At 40.8% G+C, this 21,096-nt stretch overlaps 1 protein-coding gene across 2 annotated transcripts in view; it reads left to right on the forward strand.

Annotated features, from left to right (window-relative positions):
* Nucleotides 1-529: 529 nt before the first annotated feature.
* SOX6 (SRY-box transcription factor 6) overlaps nucleotides 530-21,096 on the forward strand; it is a 582,258-nt gene continuing 561,691 nt past the window's right edge. The window contains exon 1 of one of the 2 annotated variants that reach the window (XM_087433166.1): nucleotides 530-941. The gene's annotated coding sequence lies outside the window, so the exon portion shown is untranslated. Of the gene's footprint in view, nucleotides 942-1,799; nucleotides 2,390-21,096 lie in introns of those variants that run through there. The other variant, XM_087433167.1, reaches the window with a different exon arrangement.

Genomic DNA, 21,096 nt, shown 5'->3' on the forward strand with positions numbered 1-21,096 from the left:
CAAACTACCACCCCTACATTTTCCTCTCCCACTTCACTTCCTCCTTTTCTCCAGTTCGCTCCTTTCTTTCTCCCCAGTGTTCACCTTTTCCCCACTTCAGTTAGCCTTTCTCTTGACTCCTCCTCCCGGCAGGGCGCCGTCCCAGTCCTAATAGCGTTCCCTGGGTCCTTGACTCCTCAGCCCGTCTCTCTTCCACCTAATACTTGTCACCATTCCCCTCTGACCCAACTCTCCCTCTTCTTCGTCCCCTTCCAGTTCTCTCCTAGTAGTCGCTTCGCGCTCTCTTCCCTGGCGCTTTCTCCACTTCCAACCTCCGCTCTCGCCGATCTCTGCCCTCTCTCTCTTCGGCTCTCTCTTGCCTTTGCCTCCCGCTCTCCCCTCCTTCTTCCCCAGGCCCTCCCCCTCCCTCCCAGCTTCCCTGCCTGGCTCGCTGCCTCCCTCGCCTCTTGTCTCATCTTGCCTGTGTTGTCTGGGAGGGGAGCCCTGCCTCCTCTCCCTCGCTCAGATCAATGCCCTGGCCACTCACTTTCTGATGTTGCACGACGGGAAATGCTTTGAATACTTACGACATGGCCGCTCACACTGATTGCCAAGATTGACAGCACTAACCATCGCCTTCACTTGTTTCAAGGGGGGAAGCCCCTAGTCACCCCGCTCTGCGCGCACCTCCCGGCACCCCGGCGGCAAACTTCTGCCGGTCAGCGCTCCCCCCGCCCGGAGCGGGACACCCCCGCAGACTCGAGTTAACGGGCTGCGCCGGCCGCGGCGCTGGGGCTTCTGCTCCCTTGCTCCCCGGGCTGTGCTAATTGACCTAGCATCGACTCCCCTTCCTTAAAATTTTTTTTTATTTGTATCTTTCCTTTTTTCTTTAATGCCATTTACTCCCGCGGCGCAGCGCACAAGGAGCCCTCCCGTGCGGTACCATCCTGGAGCCCGCCCAGGTAACCGGGACGGAGCGAGCGATCTAGAGAGCGAGGGAGGCAGAGCAAGAGCGCGCGGCCCGTTTGTGAGCTACCTGTTGGGGCGCCGGAGGGGCAGGGGCAGGAACCCCGGGCGGGCCGCCGGCCCCCAGCGCCTTCCGCTCCTGCCCTTCCGGGCAGCTCCAGGGTTAGTTTCCCTGAGCTGGGACTGAGGGGCTGGGGTAGGACAGGCGGAGGGACGAGAGCTGAGCGCGCGGAGCCCTGCGAGGGCGCGGGTTGCCGGGAGCCGCGGCCGCCCAGCCCGGGCGGGTTTCCGTACTTGTCTGGGGAGGGAAGAGGGGGGAGGAGGAGCGGGAGGAGGGCGCTCAGCGGGGCCGCCGCAGGGGGGGAGTAGAGGCTGAGAAAGGGGCCCGAGCGTCTGCCGCTCGCTGGTGGACGCGCGGATCCCCAGGATGTGTCCCCCTCTCGGAGAGTTGTGCCTTGTTCCGGAGGCGGTGACAGATCTGCGTGGCGGGCTTCTCATTTTCTTGCCACCCCCCACCCCCAAAACCCACTCCGAGAAAACACATGTTGTAGCTGTAGATAACTGTGCGTAGGACACTAAGGCTAAAAGGGCAGGGGAGAGAGACAGACAACGCAACCTTTGACAACAGAAAGCTGTTATCGCCATCCCAAGTATTCGTCCGGAAATCTGTCCGCCCTCTCGGCCCACCTTATTCCTCCTCCTCCGCCTCCCCGTATAGATATTTTAATCTATATAACTGGGAATGATATGAAAAAGAAGTCAGGTGGCTTAGAGAATGAATTTTTAAGTCTCCGTGAAGTTTGAGGTAGGTATTTCATTGAAGTTTGCGCAAGTGTGTGATGGAGGAAGCTTGTGTGCCTGCGTGTGGAGTTCTCTCGCTCTGTGTAAGCATTTGCGTGTGTGCTCCGTGAGGGTTCAGATGGGACCGCGGGGTGGTAACGCCCTTTGTGCCCACAAGAGGGCAGCATCCTGAGGGCTTTGTGAGAGCGGTATCTCTCCTTATCGCTCCAGGCTTGGGTTTAGAGAAAGTTATGCCGAAAGTTTCAAACTGATATCACATCTTATTTCGTGATATTAAAAAAAGAAAGACATAAAGAAGGAAAGAATGAAAAAAGAGAGAAGAAAAGAGAGAAGAAAGAGAAAAAAAGAGAAAAGCAGGCAGCCAGCTTAACCCGGGAGAGTCCTAGTCACACCAAGACTAGAGGGAGGGCTGTTTTAATTGTGGGTTTGGCCGACTGACGACTGGAGTGCCCTCCTCGGCTGTCTTAGTTGTAGCCGGAGGTCATGTAAATCGACCTTAAAAGAATGCATAAGCCATAAATTAAAATAAACCCTCTCCCAAGGGCTGATCCATAAGTAGACAATATCCAACCTGGACAAAACGAGCTTCCCTTACGAGCCGACCTAAACCGCATCCCCCCAAAGAATAGAGACTAAATGCAAAGTAAGTTTCCCAGCAAATATTTTGTTTTCTTGAAAAGTATTGGGTTGATTCGCTGTGTCAGTGACTGCGACGCCGCAGTTTTCCGGAGCGCTTCAGCGTTAGCCAGGCTCGGGCCGGGAGGTCGGGAGGACCCGCTGGGGTTCTGGGCTTCTTAACGCTACCCCCACCCTACCCCCATTTTGGTTTGGAAACGGGCTATTTGTGAGGTTGGCGCTGGCCGAGGGCGGGCGAGAGTCGAGGATCTCCGCCGCGCTCTCCGCGGAGGTGAAGTTTACCCGGAGGTGAAGTTTACCCGGAGGAGTTCCTAAAGAAAACCCGGGTCGCTAGAAAACCCGTGCGCTCCCTCCTCCCACCCGCACTCGCCGCCGCTCAGCCGCAACTTTCCGGGGACCCTGCGCGAGCTGCCGCCAGTTCCCTCCGCTCTTTCCCTTCTTCCCCCGCCCCTCATTTTTGGACATGATTTTTTATGATCTTTTTAGGAATAAACAAACCGAACTCCAAGACAATCCAATACCCAAGTGCTAATCTGTGGTCCTCTTTGCTCCGGACGCTAGGGCAGTGGTGCCGGCCCGGCGGGGGCGTGTGTGAGGGGCCGCCCAGCCCTGCGGGCGCGGGGTCGGCGAGGAGTCCGCGGGCCAGGCGCACGGTCGCCCGCGCGCTTCTTCCCCGCCCGCGTCCCCGAGCCCCGCCGCGCCCTCCGTCCCGCTCCGCGCCCTGCCCGGGCCCCGCCGCCCGCTGCCCTCCGCAGCCCCGCCGAGAGCCGCCGCTCTGGGGCTCGGCCCAGGCCCGGGGGCGGTGCTGCCACCCGCCCGGGGCCCAGCCCGAGCTTGGCCGCTCCCGGGGGAGCTGCCTTCTTCTTTCTCCCTTAAAGGGCCGGTCAGAGAAGGGAAGGGGCTCGTGCAAAGGCTGCTGGGGTTGTGCTCGGGCGCCAGCAGGACCGGCCTGGCTGCGGAGGACAGATTAGCTCCGTCTTCCGGGCTGTTTCCCGGGCGCTCCGCGGAGCTTTAAGATAAAAAGAGAATTGGTGTGTTCCGAGCAGATAAAAGGTGGTTGTTGCCGGCGTGTTTTGAGTTTATTTAAGCTCTCGTAGGCTGACCAAGTTTGAAAACGTTTGTTTGTATGAATTGCCAGATATTGAACGCTGCCCCTATTTGGGGACTGAAAATAAGTCTTCGACTGTGCAGGCGGGGCTGGGCTGTTAGCGAGATGGGCTGTCCCCGGCTGCTTCTGTGTGTGTGACCTCCTCTGAGGGCCGTGCTTGAAGTTTCGGTCTGGAGATGGCCCGAAGCAGTCGCTGCGGCAAACGGGGCTGGGCTCGGGACCTCCCGCTGCACTGTCAGTGGGGCGCTCGGATGACGTCCGTGTCCGGGGCGCTTGACCCCGGCGCGCACTCCTGTGGCCAGGCTTTTGGCCCTGGCCGGGCGGCCCAGCCAACGACCCAGTGGAGTCGGGATGCGCGAGTGCCCCTCTCCCCCGCCTCCCCAGGGTCTCCTCTCTCCTGCCCTTTATAGTCACATGCCTGGGTTTTTCCCCGGGTCGCGAGGAGAACAGACACAGCCCCGCCCAGTCTATTTCTAGGAGATGGGTTTGGTGAATAAAAAGGTCAAGTGGTCGGATCCGCGAGCTGGTCCATGGTGAGGGGGGACAGGACGGACACCTGGCAAGGACCGCCCCGCCTGTCCCCCCACCCTGGCCGGTCCGCCCGCCCACGGCTGGCCTCCCCAGGCCACATTCTTGCGCTAAGTGCGAGAGGCTGTGGGAAAAGCAATCCCGAACCGGCCAAGAGCCGGTGAAGCTGATCCCGCGATGGCATTTTGTTTTGAACAGTTGCTGGGGTTGACGTTTCCTCATAAGGTAAGGTGTCACTGGACAGTGGGCTGCCCAAATGCCACATGTATAATTAGCCTGCGCACTCAGCACCTGGTTCCCGAGGCCCGTAGGCACGGGCTTGGCCGACCTGGTCCACTCAGCTCCATTCCGGGCTACAGGATTCCCGAGGGAGGGCCGAACCGTCCAGGACAGCCCCGGGAGGCCCTGGCACCAGGGAAGACTGTGACAGTGTAGCCTTGTCTTTGATTTCTCTCTCTCTTTTTTCCCCTTCGCTTCCTGTTTCCTCTCCTCTATTTTTCGGTTGAGGGGGAACTACTGGTTAAGGGGTAAACCGGACACCAGCGGCGGGGTGCAGACTGAGCGATGAAAGGGGGTGCAGAGTAAATCTGGCTACATGCCTACTCTCCACACCCTGCCCGTGGGGGAGGGCTGCCAGTGCCCCTCTATCTGTGCTAACCCACTAGGACCAGCCCAGGCTTGGCACTGTGTCCTGGCTTGGGTAGGGGCTTCAGGCTTCTAGTTTGGTCTGTTCACCTGTCTCTGTGCTCCCTCCCACCCCCACCCTAAGGGTCTCTCACCACATTAGTATCTGTACCCTGATTGCAGCTTCTGTTTCCCCCTTCAGGCCTAGCCGCTTGGGGCTGCTAGTGATCACTGTGGGGCGAACCTGGAAAGATCTGCTGTCTCTCCCTGTCTCACTCCTGCCGCCTGGGGTTAGTAGGATCAGTACCCTGTGCTCTCTGTATCCACATTGGTGCTGCAGCTTCCTACCTATCTTCCCAGACCCCAGCCTCAGGTCAGCTGTAGCCTGCACTGCCTGGCAGAGACCAGATTTCTGCAGCCATGAACATGACCTTCCTTCTGTCACCCTGTGCAGTCACCGTGGAATTCAACACTCAGCATTGGGCACTTTCATCAGTCTCGCTCCTCCCCTTGTTTCTAGGCCACTCAGCTATGCCTGATACCCACTAGAAGATTCTCTTTATTTCAAAACAAACAAGCAAACATCCTAAATCTTCTACAAGTTTAGTGGGATAGGGTTAGCTGTTCTGTGACAGCAAGAGTGCACCTTTCTGGTGGGAGGTGGGGACAGGGTTTATTTAGTTGCATTTGCTTTTTATTAAACTAATGAGATGTTTTATTTTCGTATAGGATGGGAAAAGTTATGATTGAATTTTTTTTTAACTCTGCCAGACCATAAATGTATTATGGATATACTTTTGAGAGTATCTTCCTGAATACACATAGGTGAGCACATGGGCAGTAGGCCGAAGGACATGTAGATTTCTTTTCTCCTACACTTTTGAAAACCTCATAAATCAAGAGAGATTGTCTCTATTCTAAAACAAGAATAAGAACAACAACAAACAACAACAAAATCTTTTAGACTCTGAAAGCAAGCAAGTGTGCACCACATTTATTAGATCCAGTTTATGACCAAAGGCAGTAGTAACCAGAATCCAGACAAGTGCTAGGTCATTAATTCTTTAGGCAAACTGACATCCTTTGTTGCTTTTCTCATGTACTACCAACACCTCCTTTCTCCTCTGACCTCCTACCATATTCCTTTACTTATAGTGGCAAAACTAGATAGTTTTTTTCTTTATTGTTCATCCTGTTTATTATTGTTCTTAGTTTTTGTTTTGGAAGTAATGAGAAGGAACTTTCTCTTGGTGTGTATGTATTTTTTAAAATGCAAACAAATTTGTCAGCTTATTATTATGGAGCATGACACAAACTCCTATAATAGTATATTGTGTAACTACAACACAACATTATACTATAAAGAAAGATGAATGTAAAAAATAATAATAAAGCAGCATCAATATCTATACCTCGAGCTGATTCTATAATGGATTTAATAAATGAATACCTAGAAAAAAATGACTTTCAATAGGAATATTATATTGTCTGTTGGACATTTTTTTATTAGTAGCAGAAAGCAACAGATATTTTTCTTAGTAAGGGAAAAGCATATATTTAAAATATGTTAACATACCTAGCAAATCTTTCTTTTATAAGGCTTTAAAATATATTACTTTAAATATATAAATGATAAATTTTAGTGGCATTATTGAGGTTTTATGTCTGTTTCTGTTTGACTTCTTTTAGGAGTTATTGGGTTGTTGGTCATTGATGAAATTGCTACATTTCTCCATCTTATATTGAAGAAATTAGTGATGTTTTAAAATTCTCTTTCAATTAGTACAATAGGTACTGGAATAAATGAATGTACATTTAATATACATTGGGTTTAACCCTTACTTTTAATATTTTCTATGCTTTTCAGGTTTGATAGGTTATATATCTCGAAGTTAGAAAGAATTCTCTTGTTAGTGAGAGAATTCATATATGCTTTTTCACTATTTACAAACAGCATTCTATAAAAGTGTAGCACAGTACAACTAAAATTTTGGTTGATCTAAGAGCTATTTGTTTAAATATACTTTAGGGGTATGTGTATATCAATTGATGTTTTTGAAGTCAAATGAAACATTCCATCAAGCTAATGTGTCTGAGAGTACCATATCAGGCACAGACAGGTACTAGAAATGATAAAACACAGATAACACAGCGAGATGATTTGCAGATGGGATGTATTATCTACTGTCACGAGGTTAGATGGGTCATATTACTGTTTTTTTTAAAAACTAATCTAGGTTATTTCAGAATTATCAGATTATGTGGGTATATGAAATTTAAGGAGAACAGATTTTATTACAGAAGCTTGCTAAAAAATGCACAAAAATTCATTGCTTTTTAGAGGAAGAAATGGACTATCTTTGCATTTGGATTGCTTCTTGTTTAAGAAATATGGCTCTCCCCATTATTTTTTTTCTAACAAGGAAAATAATATATTGAACGTTTTATGTCTTTATCCTAACTCCACATTTTCTACTGATTTTACTCTGAATCTCAAAATACTTGAGTTAAAAAAAGAAGCTGGCACTCTGGTGTAGTCTATGAAAAGCAATTTTTATTAAATGTAAGCACATTTTAAATGTGTAGCATATCCTTTTTGCTTGAGGTTCTTCAACTGTGATCTGACGACTAATTGTTTGTGTAACAGTTGTATCAGAAACTTTCATCATCCTCTCATTATATATTCATTATTCATTAATAGGAAGAGTGTTCTTATTTTCCTTGTTCTGTGGAAGAGGGTAAAAGCTTTTCAGCTAATTATTTTGTTTAGACATTTAGTCAAACTGGAGATAATTTTAAATTTGTGTTATGGTTTTTGATAGAGCTTTCCAAGTTTTAAGTATCCATTGTCATAATTTGGATAAAAATATCAATTGAAGAATGTGGGTGGAGGTTGTAAGATGGAATATCATTTACATCTACTACAGACTCTCTCACCTCCAAAAAAGGGTACTGGTCTGTTTTTCCTCAAATCTGTGGTAGTCTCAAAAAAAGGAACATGAAACCCTAAAACCTCAGAGAAGCAGTATCGATTCAGTTCTTAACTGCAAATCCTTCATATCATTGTTCAAAATATCCAACTTTACACCAGTATTAGCCATTCTTTTTATAGTGACACCATGCTTAGTAAAAAACTTCTAAGCACTGAGGTCAGGTGTTGAGATTGGATTCTAGTTTATTTTTTATGAATCAGATAAAGATTTCTGTGCATGAGACCATATGTGAAGATGAGAGAACAAGAACATTTCCATATCAAAGGCAATATATCTGAGGCTGTATGGTAATTAAAATGCAGTGGTTTGGACTCTGTGCACTAGCACTTAAGCAGAGCATTGCTGGGACCTTGTGCATCATGCAGGCGGTTGCCTCTTGCATACTTCTTGAAATACACTTATAATTTTGTACAAACATTTATGCCAGTCCACACTTTTCTGTGGATAATTTGTATTTCATCCAAACCATTCAAAGTAGAAGTTATTTTTTGAGCTACCCCCTCATTATGGCTTTTGTGCATCAACTATTTTTATTCTAGTTGTTTGTATTTCCTTTTACCAGAATGATGGCTTGTTTATATTCAGAATCTCTTCTTGCTCCTCGAAGACCCCTTATATATCACTCATATTTTACTATTCACTCAAAAGAACTTTCATCTTTAGGAAAGATATGAATTATTTTCTGAGGTTAATTGTAGATGCTGTAATCTATTATAAACTAATAAACTACATTTAAAAAATCAACTGCCCAGTTATTTCTATTTTATAATGTTAATATATTTAGTAATCCTCACTAACTTGCACAGTATATAATATTGGAAAAAATTCCTTTTCAAAATGTTTAAAGAATTCTGAAATGTTCTTCTTTACCTTTTAATGGCACAAAAATGTGTAGTGGCATTCTCTTTCATACTTCAAGTGAAAAACAATTATTTGAAACTATAGAAATCTTTATATTTGTCTAAAGAGTTCTCTCTTTGCATTTATAGGGAGATGTTTGATTTTAGTTACAAAGAGCTGGGTTAACACCTTAACCTGTAATTATTTGGGGATAGCGAAATAAAAAAAACTAACACTTGGTAGTTCAATGTTGCATATATTTTAGAAAATTTTGTATCTTTGGTAACTAGCTTGAATTTGCTGCTCTGTAATTTTCTAGATTTTCTATTTCCATATTTGCTCTCTCTCTCTCTCTGAACATTCTACTCTGGCATATGTGGCAAAGAATTTGCTGGTATATTTTATTTACTAAGCTCCCCTGGTCTATAAAGCTTTTAAAAGATTTCTCTGGATTGAAGCACCATGTATTGAAGAAACCTAATGTGATATTATGAAATCCTTTAAGAATTTTTGCATTTTAAACTATTTTGGATCAAAATTACTTAAGAGTATTGATTTGATGCCTTTTAATGATGACATGTATAAATAAGCATAATGAATATAAGGTAAATTCAAAGTACATTATATAATGTGCATATTAGTGTCTGTGCAAGCATTCTATATTCTCTCATTTCAGGTTTTCTCTTGATCTCTTTCTTCTCTGAAATCTCACAAGATAACCCTTTAAATGATCTATTATCCCTGCTACCTTCAGTAATTTGTTGTTTCTAGTCATCTTAGAGAGATGAATTGAATTGTCTATCTTTAATATATCCATTCAAATGCAAAAAGAGACCTTAGTGCTATTTGTGATTGTGACTTCATTGAGCACAATCTCTTTGCTTCTTTGAAAAGTAGTTCTTTAAAATTAGACAAAGAAAATTAAAGATGCTTTACTTTCCATGACTACACAAGCACAATATGTGGAAAAAAGAAAATGCAACAGATTTTTTTTTTTTTTTGATGACTTATTCTGAGCCATGGTTGCAAATGCTTCCTTTTATCCTTTACAAACAGATCACTGGGTAATGTGATATTGAGCACTTACCTTCTCAGTTCTAGGCACTCTGAAGGGCGTTTTTGAAGTCACAAGTCATTACTTTTTAAGGATTTTCTCTTCTACTGAAGATTTTTAATATTTGATAGATGGGGAAATTTAGGTACAGTTGTCATGGTGCTAAGCAGATCATTGGTAGAACTGTAGAAGAATACTCCTAACTAGGAGAAAATAGTTCATTGTTCTTTCTTGGGAAAGAATATCAAAGTGCAGGAATGTTGTAATTTTCTTGGAAAAAATCTCCAGCGATCTCCGTGGGCACTAAACCTTCTATGTAGAAGTCAGCCGCCCCATCCATCCCCAATATATCCATGGTGTAATCCCTAACTCTCCGTTTCTTCATCTCTAAAATGGGAGCAATAATAATAGCTACATCATAGGGTTATTGTGCGGATTAAATGAGAGAAATGAATGTAAAGCACTAAGCTCAGGGCTTGGTATAAAATAAATATTTAATACATGTTATCTGCTACTGTTGAAGTGGTACTGTGCTTAGAATTATACAGATCTGGCTTCCCATTTCAGCTTCACTACACACATGCTACGTGATCTTTGGCAAATTATATAATCTGTTTCTTTTCCTCTTGCATGAAATAGAGATAGCAATACATGTTCCTTCCTTTCTTTCCTAGAAAGGAGAATTCATTAGCTGTCTGGCAGACTTGGGATAGAGTAGTGACTAACTGTAGCATTTGGATGTCCCGACTCTCAAATTTGAGAAAAGTCCAACTCTTAGGACTAGAAGAGATTTGAAAGGTCATTTCTTCTGTCATTCTTCATCCTCCAAAAGTGTATTGATCACCCTTTCTCCATTCTAATCAGTTAAGAAGCTCTCTTTATTTTGAAAGCCTGTAAAAAAGAGGATTTTATAGTATTCTTTGGTTATGTGTTTGAATGATCAACACTAGGAAGTTCTTTATGTCAGATATACACATCTTAATCTGCTTTTTCTTGCTTTCATTTTTAAGAAAAAATGGAAACACGTTTTTCACTTGAATGATAGACCTGCATGTGAAAAACCAAATTTAAACTTTCAATTTTTATTTCATGAATTTTTCCTCTGAAATCTTATTTCTTGAACTAGTTGTGTGACCTTGGAAATGTTGTGCAATCTCTTTTAAGTCTCAATTTCCTAATTTTTAAAGTGAGGATTGTGATAGAATTTATCAGATAGGGTTGTTGGGAAGATTAAGTTTGAAGATACTGTATGTAGAAGTGCATGGAACAGTTCTGGACAATTGTGTTAGGATTGACAATAGTTATGTGATAAGTAGTAGAACCTTGGCATGAAAAGGGCCCTTAATTCTCTTATGTTTTATAGAACTCAGTTTTCAAAGTGCTTTCATATTCATTGCCTCATTCAATAAAACGTATGTAGGGTAGATAAACCTTGCCAGTCATACTGTCCAACTTCCTACTTGATGTGAATAAATGTTTCAATTGGGTTTTGCTTCAGGATATTATTCACTAGAAACAAAGCTTGTGTGTCATAAATTAGGGCTGGCTTTTTTGTCCCTGTTTTTTTTCCAGTCTCTTCTATATAATGTCAGTGCTCATTTATTTTATCTCATACTTATTTCCGGACCTAAACCAATGCTACATTTCCCATATACCAATATAAGTGAATAATGCCATGCTGATCAGAAGCTTTAAATGTCAGTTATATATCTTTGACTAATAAAAATTAGAAAATATGTAATTATTATATAATAAGTGTGGCTAGTTTGGTAGGCAACAATCTTTCAAAAAATGGGATTTATGAGGAAGGATTAATAAAAGGATCGTTGGTAGTGAAAAGGTGGGAACTGTTTGATTACATGATTTCAAAGATGAAAATGCATGGTCCCAGTGAGGAGGTATGAATATGGGTAATTCTATACAGTGTGCTAGTTGCTATAATGGAGATATATGTAAGAGCAGAAGTACCTATGTCAAGGAAAGCTTCTAGTAGGAGGTGGCCTTTGAGATGTGACTTAAAGGATGATCAGGAATAGGCTATTTGAGGTAACATCCTGAAGAGCATTGGACATGGGGTAAACATTTGATAGTATTATTGACTATCCTGTAGGTCTGACACTTAAATGTCTCATACTTTTGTCTTCGTGACTCCTAGAAAGGCCATGTCTCTCATGAATGTGATGTGGCCGTAGCCTAGAAGCTTAACCACTGCACTTCTCTTTCTTAGATCAGTTTTGTGGTCAGGGACATCGTCAATACATTTTAAGGTACAGAGGAATTTTTCACATGATTGGTTTCCTTCAAATACGTCAACTAAGTATGAAAATTAAAATAAGTGGCTTATTAATATATGAACTGATGATCTGGACTATTCTATGAGTTAATAAACTCTTGTATCTTGCACTGTAAAAAACTTTTTTTCTTTTCAGTTGGCAAGCATGGTCTTGAAGAAAGGGCAATATCTGGAAATTTTTAGATCTGGGTGTTATTTCTGACTTTCTTTTATTTGTTTCAGGTCTTTAGGTGCCCCATATTTGTAATCAAGTTTTCCCAATTTAATATGTAAAGTTGGCATATTCCATAACTTCTTTTTTGTTGAGGGATAATTTGAAAATAAATTAATCCTCAGAGTGATTCAAATTTTTTGGAAGAAATACAAATTATTATTAGACAACGATGATGATGAGACACAGCAGTAGCAGAAGCAGTAGTAACAGCAACCGCCCCTCTCTACTCTTGATAACTGTCCATTAGGGATGCTAAGTCCGCCCTTCTCAGTTTTGTAATCTGGGATCTCATGTTTTCTAATAACTTTTTGAATGCCTTTTCTCTGAGCCCGCAAGCCTTTTCCGTTTTTGGTTTGGAAGTTTTCTGGTGTTTAATAACTTGTTTCTCCAAATTAAATACATCTATTGAGATTTTGCAGCTTCTATGACTTTGTGACATAATCACTTTCTGAAAAGGGCCTGGTGGTCACATAGGCTGGAGAAGTTATGGCACTGGTTTCCAATGGCCTTAACCTATTGTTTTCCTTACCACTGCCTTGGCATGCTGGAGACTCGCAGTGTTGATAATGCCATGAAAAATATGAGGAAATCTCTCCGTTAAAAAGAAAGTCTCTGAAGCTGAGTAAAGGAGGGGAACAAAGATGTGAGAGTTGTATAACACAGTTTAAAAACATCCCGTTAGTCATATTAAATTAGTTATGATGCTTTTAGGAACATTTCCTTTAGGACTTTCAGTTGAGTTCTTTAATAAGAAGCAAAACCCAAGTAAAGAGAAAATAAAGAGTGAAATAATATAGCAACTGAACAAAGTTTAACTAACTTGGAACACAGCATATTGGTTAACTGAGTCTCAGGAACATTTTTTTACTCTTGAGTCTGAAGATCCAAATACACACTGGAGGAAAATTGGACTATTTTAAAATTTCTTAGTGGTAGTCCTTTCCCACTATAAAGATGCATATTGAAAGTAGACATATTGACAAAAAAGAATTTTAATCTTAGAACAACTAAAATTGTATGTTACATTTAATTTTCATTTTAATACAATATTCTATAAGGCGTTATTCAAAGAAATTTTCAGCTTTTCTGAGGTTATACCCTTTACACTTTTACAGACAACAGTTCCAGAGAATGCCTCCGTTTGTACTTTTTGTATAGGTTTGTGTGATTTACAAGTATGCTAAGGTAGGGTCGTGTACACTGAATACTTACGTTTTTTAAATTGTGTAGCATTTTGTAACAGGCTTTTCCTCTCCAAGGCAAATATGTATAGCAGCCTAAATTGAGTGGGACGAGTGAACTTGGGGACTCTTAATTCTTAGGTATGGCATGGCAGGGAAAGAATAAAAAATAGCTCAGCTTTTAATTATGACACCTTGGGACCTTTTCCGAAACACGCATCATAATTAGCCATGTCTTAGTTGTGAATTTTGTGTTTAATTTCTTCATTATGTCCACATGGAAAACTCATTAATGTTTTCAGGAGCTGTATGAGTAAAGTTTATGAAAAAGTATACGCCTTCATATTGTATGCTAATTTTTTTTTTTGAATTCTCTTAGCACCACTTTCACATCTTTGGGTTATTCTGTTCTTCCTTTTTGATCTGTGCATACGCTAGTTTCTATTATTAAAATACCAATCAAATAGGACATTTCTATTAATGTCCTTTAAATTTTATGAGGCTATGATTATATGGTCTTTAGTTTTGCCTATTTAACAAATTTATATCTGCGATAATTTAAAAACAAAAATGTAATTTTATTAAATTCAGTAAGAGGGGCATTAAATTATTTGGTCCTCCTAAATTGTCTAAAATGAAGCCTTCATTTAGTTAAATAAATATATTGCTAATGCATCTTAAAAGTAAATATCTTTGATTTTTTTAAAAAATGTTTGAATGTCATCACCTAGTAGCACTAGTTGGTCTCCTCCCTGCTTGATTGGGGTGAACGTAACATTTTCAGTAGCTGAAGTGAAAGGAGCAGAATTTAGGATGTTTAAGGAGAAAAGGAAATAGAGATTTTAGGTGGTTTGGATAGCCAAAGGGTATTGTTGGTAAGGGTGAGGCTGGAAGAATTCCTCTGGCAAGATAATTTTAAGGCTTATTTGGGAGAACTTCTGACTATAATAGAATAGTGGTCTCCAAACTTTTTGGATAGAGCACATCATCAGCAAAATGTTTATGAACATGTGCCCTAACACATGTGCATATGTATTTAAAATTATATACATTACTATTGTGCTAATATATTCTATAAAAATATTAATAAGTAGATATTAAAAAGAGAGAAGTATAGATAAAATAAATAATGTTTTAAAACTAACAGTGGTCCCCCAAACCCTATAATTTAATATGCTGCGTTATTTTTAAAAGTCTTAGTTTAACACTTTGTGATGAAGTGATTTAAAGGTTTGGTTCTAAGTTCAGTTTACTCCATGGTTTTAATGCTACCACAGCTGAAAATGATACCTCAGAAAAAAAGTAGATCCAAATGGAAGAGGTACATCATTGTTTGCACTTATTAAAATGTGATACTAATTTATTAATCCTTTATACAAAATATGCAAAAAGTTTTGTTAAAATCTAGGTGAGTACATCTCCATCTTCCCTGACAGTGATTGGTTGTTTTTGCCAATGAGGTTGAAGGTATAGCATTTTCATATTTTTAATAAAGGGGCTCAAAACCCATTGAATCTCTTTGGAACATCCTTAAACAGGTTAGAATATTCTTTTGTGAATTTTAAAATTGAAAACATGAGAGTTTTTGTAGGTGATAGACATAGAATTTTTGGTAACAAAATCACACTATGATGGAATCATTTCCAAACATATGTTTTCAAAATAGTTTTTCATAGCGTGAATCTGCTTTGGAAAGCATTTAGTTTCTCATTTGATAAAATATCACCTTTACCTTGAAGAGACAGATTAAGTTTGAGGTATGCATGTGTGGTATGTATGTATGCATGCATGTATATATCTATTTATCTATCTGTCTATGTAATCTAGCTACTTGGTAACAGACACACACAGTTACTTGTCATCACATAAAAGGTGAGCACATTTGGTACACTAGTTTTTTGGTTCCTTATCCTTGAGTTTGGAAACTTTGCCATGAGATAAGTAGTGGAACATCTGGGTGGTATAAACAATTCTCACGGTTACTCCCCATCTCATTTCAAAGCATTGTAAAGATTTAACTGTGTTTTACAGGTCTATTTTTAAAAGTAATTGCATCATCATGTAGCACTTGGCTTCAACATTGTGCCGCAGTTGCTTGGCTATGAATGATATGGTTAGTGAAGTCCATGGTGCTATCTCTGTAATGTTATCCCTAATTTTTTGCTTTAGTCCAGCTAGGGCAACCATTTCACCAGTGGCTACACTTAGTCAGTTTTTCCTAAAAATTACTTTTATTTAAAAAAGTAACATGGTTGAGATTATATCTTCTTTGCTACATATTTTAGTGGCTCACTCAAAAATAGCACTTTGCCTATCAAATATCATAAACTGAGGCATGTTCAAAAATATGTACATTCATTTATCTGAAAAACAAGCATCCTACATGACATAATTTTCTTTTACAAATCTGCAGTGTTTTCTATGCAACTTCCAACATTGTTTGTGGCAGTACTCACTGCACAACCGCAGAGGACATCATTCACACTGCATTCTAGGTAAATGGTCACAGATTTGTGCATTGTGGGAACTCTGACATTTTTTAGCAAGAGAATGTATTTAAATTTGTTGCCATATTGTTTTCTGTGTATTATTTTAGCCATCTTTATAGCATCAGGATGAACAAGTGCTTTTCTAATAGCATGTGGCTTTTCGTCTTTTATAATTGAAGGACTTCGGAGGAGGTTTCTAAATATTTAACATTAAGTTTGGTGAAATTTTGTAAAATATTGGCTTGAATATTGTATGATTTTAAACATTATTGAAAAATTGCAGCAGTTATCTATACGCTTAGTTTTAAATGTCTTACTGATTGTAATGGCTTTATATTCTTATTATTTAACATTTCAAAGTACAATAGGGTAAGGTACACTGTTAATGATACTAGATATAAATCTATGTCTCAAATTGTCTTGATGCGTAAAAAAACCTTGGCCTATTTCTTGTCAGATCTGCTTGGATCATCATTGTTTTATCCTGTAATGTGGCTACTAAAGGGCTACTCCTATAGTACAAGTGTTAGCTTGGTCATAGTCTTATTGTCACTAAGGCCTATATTATTAATATTATCTTCAAACTGTGATCTCTTTGGAAGGATCTTTTTAAACTATTGAGCATTTATTCAGGGTTAATTTAGTTAAAAACCAGATAATATTATCCATAATCAGTCTTCTCTCTTTCCTCTGGTACAGGATGTGACACATTAATGCCTGGCACATAGACCCAGAGTGCTAATCTGTATTTAAGTTTGGGTAAGGATTAGTTTTTCTTACTTTTTAAATAAATAAATATACACCAGTATATTTATGTAGAGTACTAATAGGATATGTGAGCCACTTTGGAGACCACTGAAATAGACAAGTAGATGGGAAAGAAAGGTGAGGGTGTGATGAGTCAGGGAGAAAAGCACAGAACAGGATCGTTCTGAAGAATGTAGCCAGTCACTGAAAACCTGAGCCAGGGGTGGGGCTACAGATTTATCAGTATTTGGGCTCATAAAACAGTAGTGTAGCATTTTTATAGGGCTCTGATATGAAAGAGGAAGTAGACGTAAGCCATATTTTATTCTTCAAGGTAGAACAATTTGAGTCATTTGTTGGTATGAAGGGGTCAGTGAGGGGCCATAGTTAAGTGTGTTTATCACGTTGCAGGAGAGGGGACCAAGCGGGCTCTTTGTTGCTTCTATACTCAGCTTTCCTTGGATTTAGATGCAGTCAGAGCAGAAGTTGGGAAAGGTGAGTAAGGCAGTGATGAGGGATGGCTCTAGGCTAATGTAGTCTTCAACGCTCTCTTCTTTTCTCCCTTGCCCTCTTTTCTCTAGCTTAGTGTACTTGTTGCGCAGCTTGGTGTGGTAGCAAGAGTTTCAGCTCTGCCAATAAACTTTGAGTGACTTTGGCTAAGTCACTTCTTTCTAGGAATTAGATCCTTCATTGGTAGAATGGGAAGTCCTATGATCTCCAAAGAGGTTGCAGCTCTGACATCCTGTTTATACCATTCTGGGATAGGGCTCTGTGCTGCCTCTTTACACAAGAACTTTCAATGAAATTCCCTATTCTGTATATCAACCTCAAAGTGCCATGCCCACTCTGCCTTCTAAAGTGACAAATGGCTAGGAATCTAATTTAATAAATGAATCCATGCTGGTGGACTCATGATGAAAAGCTGTAAAATATTTCTAGCTTCTTCCCTTCACTCTTCTAAAAGATGACTTTGATAGAGTGCATTTCCACAGTGTGACCCTAGACAGTGCTCTTGCTTTCTAACCCAAAGTGGCTAATGAGAACTTTAGGAAGGAAGTGTTAGCATCTGAAGGGTTGTGTCTGTGAAGGAGGTTGGGCTGGATGAGATAGACAGGGCGTTGGGATACAGCCATTAATTCATTGCATGTGTTTGGCCAGGCTGGCAGCAGTAGCCAGTGCCAGGTTTTCTGAGTATGGTTTTTGTCATCAACAGAGTTGGCTGTCTTTGAAGTCTGCTAGTTAACCTTTTCCAGAATCTTAGAGTACAACTAGCACTCAAGAGGAGGAGGATAAAGGAATCTCTAGGAGTAAGAAACCTCCTTATTTTCTTAAGAACTTAATTCTCCTCTTGCAACAGTTTTTTGAAGCATCTAATAAATGAACAGATTTCAGATTTTCTCATTTTCTTTTCAGTACCTATTCATTGCCATGGATGGAGGCAATAATGAGTAATGAAATAGATGAAATAGATCCAAACATATATTGGGCAATTGCCATATACCAGACATATTTCTGGGTGCTTTCATAAGATGGAGATAATAACCTGTATTATAGTTTTTGAGAGATTTCAATATACAAAATATACTTGGAAAAGTGCCTGATATGTTGTAAGCTCTCATTAAACATTAGTTACTATTATTTTATTATTTCATTTGCAGAACAACTGTGGGAGGTAGATGTCATTATCTTTATTTTATAGACAAAGAAATTAAGGTTTGGAGAGGGAAAATGACTTGCCCAAGGTCACATAGCCATTAAATGGCAGTACTGTAATCTAAACCCAGATGTCCTGGATTGAAGTCCCAGGGTATTTCAGCTCTATAATACAGCTGCCTCTAATAGGCAAGTAAGTCATGAGATTACCCCCAGATAATCTACAAGCTAGATAATCAGGAGCTTGGATAATCAGGATAATCAGGAGCTGAGCATATTTTTATGTGATGTTGAATGTCTGTAGGTGCGGTTATTAAGGCAGTCGTTGCTTTGCATGGCTCGATGTTAACTGAAACTCATGTATATCAGAACCGTGTCCTCTCTTTGCATGGTTCTGCTTTCAGCTTTACATAGTTCGGATGTCATGATTTGATCTCGGTTACTACAGAACCTTGCAAAGTGAGGACCTGGCTCCAATATGCACTAGTTTCAGTTAACATGGTATATAGTGCAGAGTGAGGACTGCCTGTGTTTCCATCAGCTTTATATTCCCACACAGAAATTCTCAAATTCTCTTTCCTTTGGACCAGTTAGATGGTTCATTTCCCTAAGATGACCCGTTATCTTTTGCATTTTTTTGCTTCCAAGCCTCTGTTCCTGCTAAGGGGGAGCACTGTGCTGCATAAGTAAGGTCTTTGAAGGTTACTGATGATTGGCTCTTGGCTTATAGGCACACCACACCACCTCTGACATTTATTGTATGCAGCAGTAGATCTCTCTCTGGACTTAGACAGAAACACCTGTTTTCTTTCCCTTTTTTTTTTTTTTAATTCTCCCCACTCCATATTACATGTCTACGTTTCTTTCTGAATTGATGTTTTTCTTTCTATCTGTTCCAGCAATGTACAGGAAGGCCATTGAGGCCAGTTATCTCTCAGTTGGTGTTTTACTACATGACAAATAATATATTGCAGTAGACAGTGAGCAGCCATTAAGCAGAAACTGGATCTGTTTAAGTTTCTTTTTAGATGTAGATGCTTAAATTCTTTTGAAGCACTTGATAGTAATTTCAACCTGAAGATAGATGCATAGATTGCACAGATATCAATTTTAGGGCAATATAATATTGAAAATACTGATGCTTTGAATATCTTCTTGTCCCAAAAGTTTAAAAAAATTCTCCTCCCTTGAATTTTTATTGTCCTCCTGCCCCTCCCTCCCCTTTAGAATTGTATTTTAAAACTTATTCTTAGTTTTTTTTGTCAAGCATTCTGAAGAGTAGAAATCGCTTGCTGACTCTAATTTTATTCCTCTTACCTGTACAGTGCTGGAGAATCAGTTTGGGGTAAAGTGAGCTTGTGACAGTGGCTAAGAGCATACTCCACCACTTTCTAGCAGTGTGAACTTGGGCCTGTTGCTTTAATCTCTTGAGGCCTCAGTTTCCTTATCTGTAAAATAGTACTCACTTCTTAGGTTGTTTTAGGATTGAGTGAGTAAATATAAGTGCTTGGCACATGGTAAGTGCCATGTAAGCATTAGCTATTATTAAAGTGAATGTCCTTAAAAGGAGAATCTGGCCAAAAGTAAAGAGTATTATATTCAAAATACTTTATTGAAGGGGTAAAAATGAACACTACTAAAATGTAATGTGAAATCATCCTCCAATTTCCCCAACACAGTGACTCTAGAGTACTTTTGGGAGAAAATACTAACTCTTCTATAGCAATAGGCACTTTGAGAACCTCTTCACCTGCAAATCAACGAATCGATTGAAACTAAAATTTCCTTATTATAGGGTCAATATCTTTGTTTTTGAGTTTCATAATTTGTGGAGACTAGTTGACTTGAGTACAGAGTGAATTTGAGTATGAGTTTTCTCAGGGCATGATCTGTGACTGTAGCCATAACTGAAGAAGCAATAGTGAACTTAAAGAGGCAGCAGCTAGCAGACAGGAGACTTGACCCAGGAGGCATCCCCTAGGGAGGGCCCAGACGCAGCCTGGTTTGGCCAGTGATTGGAGACCTGACTTCTAGGCCCTAAAATGTTACGGGTGGAGGCAGCTGGCTGAGATTGTGTGTGAAGTCGGTAACCTTCTATTGCCTTCAAGGTTTTTTTGGTGTAGGCTCCAGTGTCCTGTGTACCCAGGAGGCATCCCCCAGGAGGGGCTCAGCCTCAGCCAAACATGGCCAGGGATTGTAGGCTTGACCTTCAAGTTCCGGAAGATTCCTAGTGGAGGCAGCAGACTGGCTATGCTAGATCTAGAATTTGAACCCAGGTTTGTCTGATGATAAAAGCTAAGCTCTTTCCACTAATGACTCCATATTGTTTCCCTGGTGAAGAGGGCACCAGTGGAGAAAAGGAAAGTAGCTGAGGCAGTGGAGGCATCTATGAGTTCAGCATCTGGAGGGATGGATAATATACAGTATCTGAGAGGGCAGCTGTGAAATCAAAGAGGTTGCCTGCAGGCAGCAATGCCACGGTGTTGGTGCTAGATGAGATGGCTGTGGTATGGTAGTTGTTACAAGCCTTTTATGGATAGATTAGAACTCGGGAATGCATTTCTGTGTATTCATATAGTATTTATACTTCAAATCATAGATGCATAGTCTGCATCATGGAACCTCAGAGTTGAAAGGGTGTTCTAATCACTCTTTTTATGGTGTAATTTCATGTACATGATCGTCCAGTCCATGCTGGGGGAACAACGATAGAGAATTTACTTCCTCCTTTCCACCAGAATGTAAGCTCCACGTGGATGGGAATTTTTTCTGTGTGTTCGTTGTTTAATTTTTAGTGACTGGAGCAACGCCTGGAACCTAATAGCACTCAGTAGATATTGTTGAATGAAAGAATTCTTGGACAACTTGTTTAAAAGTTTTGTTTTGTATATTAAACACTATTATGTACCAAGTATTATCTCATTTAAGTCTTATCTTAACCCTGGGAGGTATGTATTATTATTTCCAATTTATGGATGAGGAAACTGAGA

The sequence above is a fragment of the Ceratotherium simum genome, chromosome 7 (genome assembly GCF_057802395.1).
Source record: "Ceratotherium simum simum isolate JZ-2026a chromosome 7, ASM5780239v1, whole genome shotgun sequence".
NCBI classification, from domain to species: Eukaryota; Metazoa; Chordata; class Mammalia; order Perissodactyla; family Rhinocerotidae; genus Ceratotherium; species Ceratotherium simum.